Genomic DNA, 15111 nt, shown 5'->3' with positions numbered 1-15111 from the left:
AAGGAGGGCAGGGAATAGGGGAGGACGGTCTTGGTGCGCATGTGTATTGGGGAGGTTGGGGGAGGCGCGGGATCGCGCACACGTATTTGAGAAGACCTGATGTGAGCGGGAAGGGGCCCCAGCTGGGGAGAGTGGGAGGTAAGCACGCGCAAGCTTGGGTGGGGGGGGAGCATCGAGTGCGTATTTAAGAGAGCGGAATTCCCAGTACACAGTTGGCAGCCGCGGTTGGAAGGGAAAGTGAAGGCGCGCATGCGTATTTGAGACGACATTGTGAAGGTTGGCTTTAGGAGGGGAGAGGGGCGCATGCGTATTTCAGACGGAATGACGGGGAGGGGAGGCGCGCACTGTAGGTGTGGTTACGATTGCAAAATGGCGAGGGGGGAGGTAAGTTGTCTTTGCTAGGCCATTTTGGGCTGGGGGGCCCTGCAGAGAAATACAGCTACCTTTCTGGTTGGGTGAAAGGATCTGCCGAGTTGGAGTTGCCCTAGGCTGTGGCCAAATTCACCAGAAATTAACCTAGAATCTTAGCCCTTCAGTGGTCCATTGATAAATGTGGGTTTGAAAATGCCGAGGCGATGATGACTCTGAAAGGTTTCGGCAGCTGGTGTGTGTAAGAAATGCGTAAAACGGGAGCCTTGGGGACAGGGCACATTCTGGCAATACACAGTTGGAGGGCTCTCTGTCAGACTTTGGGCCGCTGTACTTGGCACTCGACACATTCTCTCATCCCTTCAGATTTGCAGAACACGGTGATTGCAGTATTATTGTGAGAGTCTACTGTTAGTTGGTCGGAAGCCCTTGCTTTTCTCACTTGCAGAACATAGGGCTGAGGATTTGGCTGTTTCCAAGTGCTTGTTAAACTTTAAACCCAGGATTTGGGTAAATGGAAATGGTGGTGTGAAGGTGACCTGGGTTCATACCCTTTCCTCGAAATTATTTTTTTCTGCAAAATTTTAGCCTAGGGGGAGGACTTTTTTAGGTAGCCCTCCTGTCGTGGATCTCAAGAGGGCTGTCAGTGAGGATCTATTGTAAATCACTAAAACTAACAGTTTAGCACTTAAATATGTAGCAGAAAGGGCACAGGATTCAAAATTGAAGAGACAGACAGGTCTTTTCCAGTGATCCTAGTTGTGATCTCCTAGTGGTCCTTTTCCTTCTCTTTGCCTATTTCTCTATTTATAATAATAATTGTATTCAAACGTCTGTAGCACTTAAAACTATGTGCCAGGTACTGGTCTACCTGCTTTTACACGTGCCTCAACTCATTTAGTACTTTCGACAATCTTACTAAATAGCAGTACCGTTATTCAGATTTTACAAATGAGAAATGTGGGGGACACAGATTAAGTAATTTGCCCAAGGCTTTACATCCATTTGAATGGCTGAAACTGGATTTTTGTCCAGGTTGTATGGGTCCATAATGCTGTGTTCTTAACTATTATGCTTTAATTCCCTAAAATGAGGGGGCAAATTTAAGGGACCCTTCTTTTATGATTTCAAAAATTTTTTTGTAACTTACCTGTGCTGTTTAAGAAGGGAGACCTGTTTGCTCTTGGCCACTTTTTACTCGGTGCATCCTACAGGGTTACATATGTAGAAGACAAAAAGTAAAAAGTGTTGATTTGCAGCCTACCGGGGCGGCCATCCTTATCTATCCTTGTCTTCTATGCTTTTTGTTCTACAGAGGGTTTAAAATGGCCGACTGCGGCAGGCTGGACACACCCATCTTGTTTTGCCTGATTTGAGATCTGGTCAAATGCTTTGAGAAAGCAGTCTTTTGCTGCGGTAGAGATTTTTTCTTACCCATTATTAATATTATGGTGTGTTAATACAAATGTCCAATAGTAAAGTCAGGTTATTGCCTTTTTTCCCCCTTTTAATGGAAGACTGAAAATACATGCATTTCTTTTATTATTGGTTAGGATAGATTCACTGAAGTGGAATTACTATATCAATGCGTTTTTAACATTCAATATGTACTGATAAAGTTCATTCCGAAAAGGTCGTACCAAATTTTACTCATAAAAGTATTAAGTGGTGTTTGTTTTTTAAAAAGATGTTATGGATAAAAACAAGTATTATTTTAATTTTGCATTTCTTTGGTTATTAGTGAGTTTGGACTCCTTCCTCCATATATTTCTTAGCAGTTTAACTTTCTTTCATGTGATGTTAGTTCATGTCTTACACTGATTCATCTGTTGGAGTTTAGTTTAGTGTTGTTATTATCTGTTTGAAAGTGTTTTTCGGGGCGCCTGGGTGGCGCAGTCGGTTAAGCGTCCGACTTCAGCCAGGTCACGATCTCGCGGTCCGTGAGTTCGAGCCCCGCATCGGACTCTGGGCTGATGGCTCAGAGCCTGGAGCCTGTTTCCAATTCTGTGTCTCCCTCTCTCTCTGCCCCTCCCCTGTTCATGCTCTGTCCCTCTCTGTCCCAAAAATAAAAAATAAACGTTGAAAAAAAAATTAAAAAAAAAAAAAAAAAGAAAGTGTTTTTCAAGTAAAGGCTATTTATTACTCAGATTTCTGCATTGTTATATACTCCAGGTTATTGTTTACCTTTTAATTTTTGTTTTCAAATATTTGGTTCGTAGAGATTTGAAAGCAAGTAGTAACTTTGTCCATCTTCTATTTTGTGATTTTTTTTCCATTAAGTTTGAATAGTTCCCTCAATCTAGAAATTTGGTAAATATTCATTATAGCTTTGTCTGAGGATAACCATCAGGTATAGGGAAGAAGGATCTGTAATTTTACCACCCAGAGATAACCAGTGTTTATAAATGTGTTCACATCTTTTAATTCCCTGCATTTTTCTACAGTTGATCATGTATTTGTACTGTTTTATGTTCTGTTTTGTGTTTAACATTATAACATGCATTTTTCCATGCTAAACATTGTTTGCAGTTGTCATGTAATGGTTTCATGATATATTGTTGTATGGAAATATTTTAGGATTTTCAGTAAAGTATTACAATGAATGTCTTTTCATTTTCATTTAGTTTTTATTGTTTATCTATTTTGAGTTATTTCTTTATAGAGTTCCAGAATTAGAATGGTTCATCAAAAAGTTTGAACATTATAGAGATTTGCTACAGTAACATTCCAAAAAAATATGTCATTTTTTTGTGCCCAGCTATTTAGGTATTTAGAATTTTTTTTTGCTAACTTTATATGTAAAAGAACGGTATCTTTGTTTTATGATCCATTTCTCTGATTATTGGTGAGGCTGAATTCTCAAATGTTAATTATTAACTCTTCCCTTTGTGAACTATTCAATTTGGGTATGAATGTTAAGTATTTGTAAGAGCTGTATATTATGTGTTCTGTTTAAGGATCTATTATCCTTGTCATTTATTGCAAAGGATACATGTGATTTGCTGCACATATACTCCTAGCATATGTTGCCTTTGAGTCTTAAAAAATGTTTGTGATTCCAAAGACAACTGCTTTGTGGAATACCTGTCAGATTCTTGGTAGCCATTTTGAGATAACATTTCTTTGTCCTTTAAATAGATAGCTATTTCTTTTTATCTAAAGGAGAGCAGTCTTGAATGCTGCATAGCATTATTGCACCCTGGCTATGGATATGGGAAGAAGACATGGCAACATTTTGTCCCTAATAAGAAACCAACTTATACAACACACAAAACAGTAGTACCCTCGCCCCCATCCATTCTGGGACTGATCTTATTTTGAATATTCACGAGTGACGTGGGAGACGGTATGGACATAGTGTGATGTCCACATATAGAGAGAACACTAAGCACTTTGAGGGTGTAAAATGCTGGTAGGAACAAACTGTAACACCTGAGAAGGCATTGTGAGTGTGGGCTGACCGTGATAGAATAGAACTGTGTAGGCAAGAGCAATATAATGACTTCAGGGGAAACTAATGTGTTAAGCATATAAAATAGTGGCCTCAGAGACATTGAATCCCAAGACAGGGATCCCAGTGTAAATGGCAACAGTTTATTGATGTCATCAGCTCAATTTGCTGGTGCAGACACAAAAGAGCCGTTAAAAACATAGGCCCTATTAAGAACAGTATGGGATGCAGAAAAATTCCATCCTGTCTTTGTATAAAACCATCTGAGCCAAGTGACTAGTAATCTCTTCACAAGAAGTCTGTTACTGTAACTCAGTTTTGAAAAGTGGTTGGGAAGAGTGTATTACCTCATTTCATTTTTCTTATTTATTATGAGGTAGGTAATTTAGAGAATCTTTAATTATATTTATTAAGTAAATCTTTCTAAATTATTATTCCCAATACATGAGCTATATATTATCTCATATATGTATTTAAAAACATTCTAATTTTTATATTTTCAGTTAATGGGGGGGATTATAGGATTTAGAAGTGCCAAGTCATTTGTTACGTATTGCTTTTTGCTATCCAGTTACACTGGGTTAATCTAGTTAGTCATAAGTTCCCATTTTTCAGCATTTTGTTAGTTGCAGATGTTAAACCAGGCTTAGGTATGGGGGTGGGGAGGTTGACAAATGTATAATAAGCAAAACAAAACAAGAACAGAGCCTGCATTGTAGAGGAGGTGGTGGAGAAGGTCCTTTCTAGAGGTCTGTGCCTACCTTAAGCATAAGAATCTTATCATGCCAATATCTAGTTCCTGAACCCATGTCTGATCAGGAGTTAGGGAGAGCCTGGATATTTGAAATAGCCTAAAAGCTTTTAACCTTTGATTTCCACAATTTGTTCCTCCCCTCTGTTGTTACAGCCAGCAGCAGCCTGGAGCAGCGCCCCTGGAAAGAAATTTTACATCGGCCATTATAATACAACCTGATAAGTGTTATAGCACTTACCAGGTTGTATTGTAATTGTCTGTGTATATGCCTGTCTCCTTTCCTATGTTATCAGTTAGACTGTGAGCTCCTTGAGGGCAGGGACAGAGTCTTCTCCAGAGCCCAGCCTGGCACATTAGTAGGCTTCAGTAAATGTTTATTGGATGAATAAATGAATGACTCATCAACAAACATTTATCGTGTGCCTGCTAAGGTGATCTCCACAGGCTCTGGACTGTCAACTGTTTATTCAAAATGCATGTGGTCAGAAACTTGGTGTTTCTTTCTAATTATGTATCTATCGTAAGAGTTTTTCTGAGATAATGCTATTTTTTTGTGTGTTTGGATTTCAGTCCTTGGTATTTACAGATGTTGCTACTGTTGTTGCTGCTGACAGCCTCTTCCTTGGTGGGACCTGGGTGATAGCTGCCAGATCATGAGCCTCATCTTCACTGCCCAGTGTTTGCTCAATGGTTCCTGTTTGTAGAATCATCCCCTTTTCACCCCTCCTCAGATCATCCTTCAAATGGTGTTCCTAGGTAGGGCTCCACATTCTAGATATAGGTAGACAAATACAGCCCATGGACTGCCTCGTTTTGCAAATAAAGTTCTATTGGATCACGTGTTATTTGTTGATATTTGGTCTGTGGCCCTTTTGGCCTGCAAAGGCAGTGTTGAGTAGCTCCATCAGAGATCCAGTGGCCCATAAAGCCTACCCTTTACAGAAAATGATTGCCTACCTTGCTTTGGATCATTACTTAACAGTGATGGTTTAATTTCCCTCTCCATTCACCAAAGATACTTCTGGCATCTCAGAAACTCATTTATTTACCTCATTCGTTACTGCTTATAACAAGTCTTTTTCCTATTTTACAGATGGGCCAGCTAGAACGCATCAAACTAGATGCTTATAAGGCCTCCACCAGAGTCCTACAGTCAGTCAGTTATACCATGTACTTCAACATCAAGTTTTGAGCATCATCTCTAGAAATTCCTTTTGTTATATCCTAACCTGAAGAATGTGGCCATATCATACCTTGGTGCCTTATGCCTTGACCCCCTCCTTCCTACACAGCTCTTTGCAATGAGATTATGGAAAATAACAAATTAATGTGAGATAAGGCAGACAGGTAGGCTGAGGCAAATGTTTACAGGGTCTGAATGCTAATGCACAAAGAAATGGGGTTTCTGAAATATTCACTTGCTTAGACTTAATACAGTTAAGGAGCCTGGACTTCCAAGAGCTTAGGACCTTCCCCTTTACCATCCCTAACCTCCCACACTGTTGTCTTGGTTACCTGCCTGTGGATATATTGTGATTCATTTCAGGTCATTAAAAAGTTGAGAGCTCCCAAGTCCAATTCAAGAAAGCTAGATCTAAAAAAAAATAAAATGGAAAGAATATAGGATAGTTTCATTTCAGGAGTGAAATGGAGAGAAAGGCCTTACTTTCTCAGCATTATTTTTCAAGCTGCTTGCTGGATTTTTCCCAGCATTCTATTATGAAAAATTTTAAATATACATATAGAAAAGCTAAAGAGTTGTGCATTGAAAGCCCATCTATCTACCAACTAGATGTTACAACTAACATCTTGCCATATTTCCTTTATTGCATATTCATCCATCTTTGTCAGATAGGTTTTTAAAATGTTTGTGTTGTCATCCATTTTGATCTCATCTGTATCTGACCCACATGGTACTGAAAAAATAGTTTCTTTGGATTCTTCTCTGTATTTCCCAAGTTGGCATGGATACTACTGCAGCCTAAATATGTGGGCTGATCTGCCTGGCAGTGAGATTCCAGGGAGAGAAGCCATTGGTTTCTGAAAGAAAATGGTTGCTGCTCACTGTTTAGTGAAAATGGTAGGAGAAGGAAGGATGGAAGTCCAGGTTCCAGTGTCAGTTAATCTTCTAATTGTATATTGTTCTACACTCCATTCACTTCACTGCCTTGTGGGGGTCGGGGGTGGGGGAGCAGGTGGTTTTCTGAGCAGCTTCTACTTGGTTCTTACCTTTTAGACTTGATGAAAAAACAACGAAGTCACATCAAAATGCCACTGAGGTGATTTAGCATTAGCACAATTCCTTGCAATTTTAGCAGATGGATTTTTAATTTGGAGTACTGTCAAATAATATTCTTGTGGACCTTTTCTATTAGCAACAGCTGCAGAGTCCATTTAGGAATCACCATGAACTGAAATCTTAATTTATCCTCATTATGAACATGATAATGGTAAACGTTTCCAGTTTGTGTCTGTCTCCCTTCATTTAAGCTCAATGGCAGAGACTGTATCTTACTCATCTTTGTAATTCTCTTAGTAATAAATGTTTGTATTCATAAGAAACTGCGTTATTGCATTTAATACCCATCACATGGGCAAATGTTAAAAAATGTTACACTAGTGTTAGTGGGGTTACCCAATTTCAGTATAATTCTTTGTAGGGGCAGTTTGGCAGTATATATTAGTGGGCAGAATAAATATTGTCTGACTTTTGACCATGCAATTTCATTTCTAGGGCTATACCCCAAAATATTCTAAAAGAAATATTCTAAGGCTATTCTAAAAGATGTAGGTATGGGAATGTTCACAATGTTCATAGCAATAAAAAATGGAAAATTGCCTGTTGATGAATAATTTGGGTAAATAAATTTTGATGTATTCATGCAATATTATAATATGGCATTAAAATAAAAACCTTAAAAATAGTCTTACAGATGAATATTTTACTTGGAAAGGTGTATCAAGTATATTAATTGAAAAAAAGTCTAGAGAGCAATAGTACAGTTCTCATCTAATATTTGTAAAATAAAAATTAATGTTTGTGTACAATAAGTAGTTGGAAGAACATACTCAGTGTTAAACTTGCTGGGATTCTATGATTTTTACTTTCTATCTTTAATACATTCCTGGAATTTTTTTCTCACAGTGTACATTTGTGACTTTCAAAGTTAGACGAACACTGACGCTATTTCCATTTTGAAATTTGTTGACCCAAACAGAAGCGGAATAAATTGGGTGGTAGGGGGGCCGGAAACTGGAGCAATTTCGTTTGGAAAAGAGCTAGATGGAGTGGGGGAAGGGAGTGGTGGAAAGAAAATCTCTGTCTTCAGAGAAAGTCCATAACTGCCAGCTACTCTATTCTTGACTCCTTAGTGAAGGCATTTCATGCATCAGGGTTTACATTTACCATTTATTTCCCAATTCTGCCCTTTACAAATTTCTTTCCCATTCTTGTCCCTCTGGTCTGTATGTAACAAGCTAAAAATAATTACTAGTGGCAGCAGCTGCTTGTAGGTGTCCAGATCTTACTCTAGTCATATCTGCATTGATTTATCCAATAAAGAGATGGCTCAAACTCATCAAGACTCCTGCTCCCCTCCCCCAGTGCTTGGCCAGCATGAAATCTTCCCCATTTATGGTGGGAGAGCTTTCTGCCTGGCTCTCATGATTATTAGTAGATTATAAGACATTTTTGCTGGTGGTTAATGACACAATTAAAAATGAGCCCTGAGAAACTGCTCCTTGGGTTTTTCTGGGGTTTGAGGGTTGTCTGCATCTCACCGGGTGACAGGAAACCCAGTTGCGTTAGCTTGTGCTACCAGCATCTGATGCTATTAATAGCCTGGGGTGGGTTGTTTTTCATGCTAAGCAGCTAGGGACTGGGAAACTTAGAGGCAATAGGCTGCTTCCTTAGAAAGAAAGGACACTTGGGGATCTTAACTTATCCTGTGTGGGTCTTAGGTCTCAGAGCTCCATTCTTCCTAGTGGTTGAGTCTTGGAGATAGGGGAGTAGGCATTGGCCTACCTAGCTCCCTCCGTTTAATCATTTTGGTAACCCGGGCAGCTGATAAGGGGATAGATATGTTCAATTCCTTTTCACGTACAGCTAAGGTGAGTCCTGGTGGAAGTTGGGATTGTAAATGATAGCCCAGAGCCCAGGGTTTTGTTACCTTTCTCATTAGTGTGAACCAAATGCCATCCAATGACTAGCTAGATGGAGGTTTCATTCACTTTTTTGGAGCTCTTTTAGCCAGGAATACAGAATGGAGGGTCATATCTGCCAGACATAGAAGGACCCCTAAGAAATCAAGTTTACTCCCATTCAAAGGTAAGGATATTGAGGTCTAAAGAGGGTAAAGGCTTGGAGGTAGCTAGGAAGATTAAACATCACACTTCATATCTGAGTTCTAACACTTTGATACATCTATTTGCTTGGTGCCTGTAAATGCAAGTTATCTCATTTAAAATGGATGCAATACCCTCCCCTGTTCATGCACTGTCTCTCTCTGTCTCAAAAATAAATAAACGTTAAAAAAATTTTAAATGGATGCAAGAATTCTTATTAAATAATAATTGTAGATATTGGAACAGTCTTCCAGATAGAGAATATAATTGACGCTAATAGTAATGCTTACCAAGAGCAAAATCTGAGATCTATGGTGTGGGCTGGATGACTTGACTGAGGTGGTAAAAAGTAAATTAAAGCTGTATCTCAAAACTTGGCTATCCTGTGTTACATTTGTTTCTTCTTCCTTCCCTCTATCCTACAGGTGACACCAAATGTGATCAGAAGCCATGCCCATGGTGAAGAGGTATACTGAACCCGGCCTGGCCCAGTGAGGTTACTAGAGAATTGGGAAAGGCTTAAATAAGTATCCTGCACATGGTTATCAAATCATTGTAAAGTCTTGGTAAGTGGTTAGCGGCTTTAGTAAGCTAGCCCAGTTACTGGGAAGGGACAGGGAAGGTAGTCTTAATAGATATTAGGCAATTACTTGGTATTTTCCCCATCATGGTATGAATAAAAAGCATCTTAAAATATTCGGACTACACAGAAAGCAGTGAGCCTAACCTTTCATTTTTTAAGTTTCTTTTTAAAATTTTTTTGAGAGAGAATATGAGCATGAGTTGGGGAGGGGCAGAGAGAGAGGGAGAGAGAATCCCAAGCAAGCTCAAAGTCCAGTGTGGGGCTCGAACTCACGAACCCTGAGATCATGACCTGAACCAAAATCAAGAGATGCTTAACTGACTGAGCCACCCAGGTGCCCCCAACCTTTCATTTTTTCATCCTCTCATTTTGTATATCTTGCCCAAGATTATAGCTAGTTAGTGTAGGAAATGGATTTGAATTTAAGCCAGTACTGTGTCTTTTTACCCAGTGCTTCCTCTAGGTTCCATCTAAGTCTAAGGAGGCCATATGAGAGAGAAATGTCTTTATTTCACACTGAAATTTTTTAAGTTTATTTATTTATTTTGAGAGAGAGACATCGCAAGTCGGGGAGAGGCAGAAAAAGGGGGAGAGAGAGGATCCCAAGCAGCCTGTATTCTGCCAGCACGGAGCCCGACGCAGAGCTCAAACTCACAAAACTGTAGGATCGTGACCTGAGCCAAAATCAAGAGTCGGACGTTTAACCGACTGAGCTACCTTGGGTGCCCCTCACATTGAAAGATTTTTATAATAGCCTCTGATATTGTTCTTTCCCAATGAAGGAAATTTTCATGGTGTAAATTTTTTTTATGCAGAAAATCATCTGGAATGCTTGTTAAAAATGCAGATTTCTGGGCAGCCAGAAACCTTGCACTAGTCAAGAGCAACACTAAGACCCACCTGTCATTTATATTGAGGCTTCCTGCCCGGTGGGTTCATCAGCAAGCCAGAATGAATCACCATTGCTGTGTGTGGATCCTTGTGAGGCAGCTGGGAAGTCTTGGTAAGCTGCCAGTGGTTTGGGTGGGGCTCCCCCATTGGTAGTAGAGAAGAGACGGTTGTGATGGACACTTCCCCCGCTTCCTTAAACAGACAGTTACTAAGTGCTTACTAGTTGCCAGAGACTATTCTAGATATTAACAAAGTTCTGCCATCATGGAACTTTCATTCTTATGAGAGTAGACAGAGGAACAAAGAACCAGGGAAAGCATAAAGTATCATACATGTTACATCAGAAGTTTTCCATTATGGTATGAAAATTGTGTTAAAAATGGGTGGGTTAGGCTAAGCAACACCTTGTGTATTTTCCCCACTTTCCATTCTTCCTTTTAATACCTGCCCCTGTCTTTCAGTGCAGTGGAGGCTGACCAAGCTGAGTATGAGAGGGTTATAGGTGATGAAAGCAATCTTTTTCCTTTTTGTTACCCTCACTAGGCTAAATTGTGAAGGATGTCTTTTGAAAAGTGTTCTAGAGAGTCTACTGGTTTTCCCACATGAGTGAACGTGTAGCAGAAGAGAGGATCCTCTCAGTGATTAAGGTAAATAGGGGAGGAAAGGATGACTTTGCCCTAACTCCTATCAGGGAGGCTCTTAGAAATGTCATTTCTGGGTGCCAATACTTTTGCTTTCTTTTTAAATTTTATTTGTTTGTTTGTTTGTTTATTTATATTCAAGTTAGTTAACATACAGGGTAATTACGATTTCAGGAGTAGAACCCAGTGATTCATCTCTTGCATATGACACCCAATGCTCATCCCGAAAAATGCCCTTCTTAATGTCCATCACCCATGTATAGCCCACACCCCCCCAACCACATCAAGCCTCAGTTTGTTCTCTGTATTTAAGAGTCTCTTATGGTTTGTCTCCCTCTCTGTTTTTATCTTATTTTTCCTTCTCTTCCCCTATGTTCATCTGTTCAGTTTCTGAAATTCCACATATGAGTAAAATTATATGATATGTCATTCTCTGACTTGTCTTGCTTAGCATAATACCCTCCACTTCTATCCATGTTTTTGCAAATGGCAAGATTTCATTCTTTTTCATTGCCGAGTGGTATTCCATTTTACATATGTATATATATATGGTATATATATATATATCATATATATATCACATGCCTTTAAAGCCTGTAGTTTATTCTATAATACATTTTTCTTGAAACAATTGGGGTAAACTATCTTGTTTACCCAGTCTGTAATCACCCCTGCAGAGGATCAGAAGAACTAAAATGGTTGCCAAGTAAACTAGGCAGCATAAGCTACAGTCACAAATAAAGGCAGGACACTAATTATACTCCTCTTAAGGGGAGAGTGTCTTTTTAACCAGACTTGTTGAGAGTTTTTATCAGACAGTGGAGCTACATCTTGTCGAAAGTCAGCTCATAGCAGAGGCTCCATATTTCAGCGGTAGCCAAGTTAGTAATTTCAGAGATAGCAGTGTCTTCTGGATTGCACTTAAACCAATTGGACTAGTGTTCATTTTGGACTCCTAAGGGATCAGCCCCCTGATGGGCTCCAGGGAGCATTTAAATGGTCCATAGTTAAGAGAAGGGAGGCACAAAATCAGGTTCTTTGCTGACACTGGTCTAGTCTGGGGCCAATAAAGCCCCTGTGTTTTGGACACCACTTTGAGTCTGATACACCACTGAAAAGTGCTCTTCTGGCACCACCCTTGAACTCATTACCTCAGATGTCCGGATCAGTGGGTCCAAATCTTGGTAGACCACTTTCACTCACTTTGTCTGAACCTAAGAATCTGCAGTCATGGCACAGACAAGCCAACCCACATGGAATACCTACAACGCAGAAAGACTTTTGCCCTTAGTGGAGCACAGGCACCAGGTCGTCTCCTTTCATTCATTTTCCTCCTCCTTCCGAACACAGAGCTAGACACCCAGTAAATAACCCCTTCACACATGCAGCACAGCAGTTAACAAAGGCTTCAGTAAGAAAGTGCCTTTGTCAGAGTTGGCCTGCTGACCCCAGTGTTGGAGGAGATTATTGACACGACGTGACCACTGATTGACCCTTGAGCTTGACCCACGCAAATGGAGGTTCCTCACTCTTTCCCTGTCCTTGGAGTGTACAGTTTCTGCATTAGGAACTGTTCCAAGGATGGAGCCTTGAAAAGGTAAGGTGTGGTATATAGACCGTCTGGATGGCACATGTGACTGAACCACATTAAGGCCTCTATACCTACAAACCTTTAAGACTCTGGCAGAGGGGTGCAGACATCTGCTAGTCTCTGGCTGCCCGAGACAAGCCTCATAAGTTCCCTTGCTTATTAAAACCACTGCCTACCAATCTGGAGTGGTCTACCTCTTTCAGCAGTTTCTTTTGCCCCATGTGTATATGGACCAGCTGGGAACCAACACTCAGACACTAGGGGAGGTCAGGTCTTTCTGCTGCATCACTGGTAGGAGGGGCTGAGAACGGGCAGGAGTGACTGCCATACAGCAGACTCAGGCTGCGGGCCAGCCTGGTGGGACCAGCTGGCCTAGGAGAGCCAGTCACACGGCTTGACCTGTGGCTGCCACCATGATCAGAGCCATCCTGAGAGGTAGCTTTTGCCCTCATGGACAGGGAAAGACCAGAAGGTCACAACCCATCTCATCAGAGAAGAGGGAGGCAGGGAATGAAAACACAACACTGCTGGTAAGCAGATCTCTGCCACAAACCTTGGCAGAGCACACACCTTTCTGAAGAGCCTGAGCCTGTACAAGCCAAGACATAAACAAGTACAGAACATCCCCTTCATCATTTCATCTATAGGTGGGGTAGGTAGTCTAAGGAGTTCACATAGGGATCAGGGCAAAAAGTTGATGGGGGAGAGGCGGTAAATAAGGTTCCAGAAAGGTAAAATAGGACTAGAAGAATTCACCGTGACTGGTCAGTTCTCTGTCACCTTATACCATGATCACAATTCAAATTTAATCACTCATTTTAAAATTGACTTTAAACTATTAAATCTTTTCTACAACGGAAACAAAAAGGTCCATAGTTAAAGTAGGAGGCATCTATAATATGGCCATTCCTGGGAGATCTCTACAGAGGCCATCCCTACTTTAAGCTAGTAATGCCTCCATCCAGAGTTAATAACCAGAATGCCAGTATCTGCCATTTTTCATAAAAGTAATAAAGGTCACCTTTTCCCATGAGGATGGTTTTGAGATGGTGCCTTCATAGCATAATGTTCCTCTGGAATATTTGGATAACTCTATTGACAGAATTCGATAATTAGCCTGCACGAGGAACCTGAATGATAGGAAAATTGTCTTTTCACTAAGGAGAAGCCTAGGATAGTACAAAGGGATTTCCCACATTCCGTGTATATTACAGCTTACTTTAAAATGACATTGGTCTTTGGGTATCTGGATGGCTCAGTCGATAAGCATCCAAAACTTGATTTCGACCCAGGTCATGATCTCACAGTTCGTGGGATCGAGCCCCACATTGGGCTCTGGGCTGACAGTGTGGAGCCTGCTTGGGATTCTCTCTCTCCCTCTGTCTCTCTGCCCCTCTCCCACTTGTACTTAACTACCTACCTACCTAACATTGGCCTTGTATAAGGATAGGAATGTTAGTATGCTGTCCAAAAACAAAAGGTCTTCCTGTCTCTTTCTTTATATGGGCCAAAATGGGTTGTATAAATCTGGCTTTTGCTCTCTGAATCCCAGTTTTTTCCCTGGAATTTCCCTATCCTCATTATCCATTCTTTACTTTTGTGACAGCTGGGTCTGTTGTGGTTTTTTTTTCTTTTGTCTTTCTGTTTAGGCTAGTCATCACTCCCATAGTAACACCCATGCACAATTTTTGAAAATTTTCTTCCTGAGGTCATGTAATATCAATAACAATGATTATTCAGTTAGTTATCAGTGTCTTTTATGTTCTAGGCAAGTGCTTTACACATATTTGTTGTCTCATTTTAACTTAATAGTAATTCTGGGATGTATGATTTGTTCCTACTTTACAGATAATAAAACTGAGGATCAGAGAGGTGATGGCCACTAGCATGCCACCAGGAGCCAGTGGTGGAGCTGTATTGTGTCATACTCTAAAGATCTTGACTACCTTACTCTACTTGAAGTGGTAGAATATGACAAGCATATTCTTAGTTTTGGGGACCTCCTGCCTCATTATGGGATCCTTGTCACTGTCTTCTTCCAGGACATAGGGGCATATGTGAAGGGTTTGTTATCAAACATTTATTTATTTTTGGGAGAACGCAAGTGGGGAGGGACAAGAGGGAGACAGAGGATCCGTAGTGGGCCCTGCACTGATAGGCTGACAGCCGGAAGCCCAATGTGGGGCTCGAACTCACGAACTATGAGATCATGACCTGAGCCAAAGTCAGACGCTCAACCGACTGAGCCACCCAGGTGTCCTGTGAAGAGTTTGTTTTCAAAGGGAGGTTCAGATGTGCAAGAGGGATGGTGTGAGGGATGTGTGGATCCCTTTAGTTTCTAAAGATGACCACTTTAGATGAACTAGCATCACAGCTATTCACCGTGTGCTTATCTTTGTCTTTTTACTTTTTATTATAACCCCCACCCTTCTGCATAATGTTTATGTTGGATGATTTCCATGAGGTTATACTTTGTTCTACACCAAA

At 40.6% G+C, this 15111-nt stretch overlaps 1 long non-coding RNA gene across 16 annotated transcripts in view; it reads left to right on the top strand.

The window, feature by feature from the left end:
• The window catches only part of LOC125159655 (uncharacterized), a 138404-nt gene that overhangs the window by 748 nt on the left and 122545 nt on the right, over positions 1-15111 (top strand). For 15 of the 16 annotated variants that reach the window (XR_007149876.1, XR_007149874.1, XR_007149872.1 and 12 more), the window contains exons 2-4: positions 9344-9484; positions 10317-10504; positions 10936-11039. This is a non-coding gene — a long non-coding RNA (uncharacterized LOC125159655). Of the gene's footprint in view, positions 1-362; positions 385-9343; positions 9485-10316; positions 10505-10935; positions 11040-15111 lie in introns of those variants that run through there. The other variant, XR_007149873.1, reaches the window with a different exon arrangement.

The sequence above is a fragment of the Prionailurus viverrinus genome, unplaced genomic scaffold, assembly GCF_022837055.1.
Source record: "Prionailurus viverrinus isolate Anna unplaced genomic scaffold, UM_Priviv_1.0 scaffold_55, whole genome shotgun sequence".
Classification (NCBI taxonomy): Eukaryota; Metazoa; Chordata; class Mammalia; order Carnivora; family Felidae; genus Prionailurus; species Prionailurus viverrinus.
Note: the sequence above shows the minus strand (reverse complement) of the source record. Positions and strands in the feature narration are given on the sequence as shown.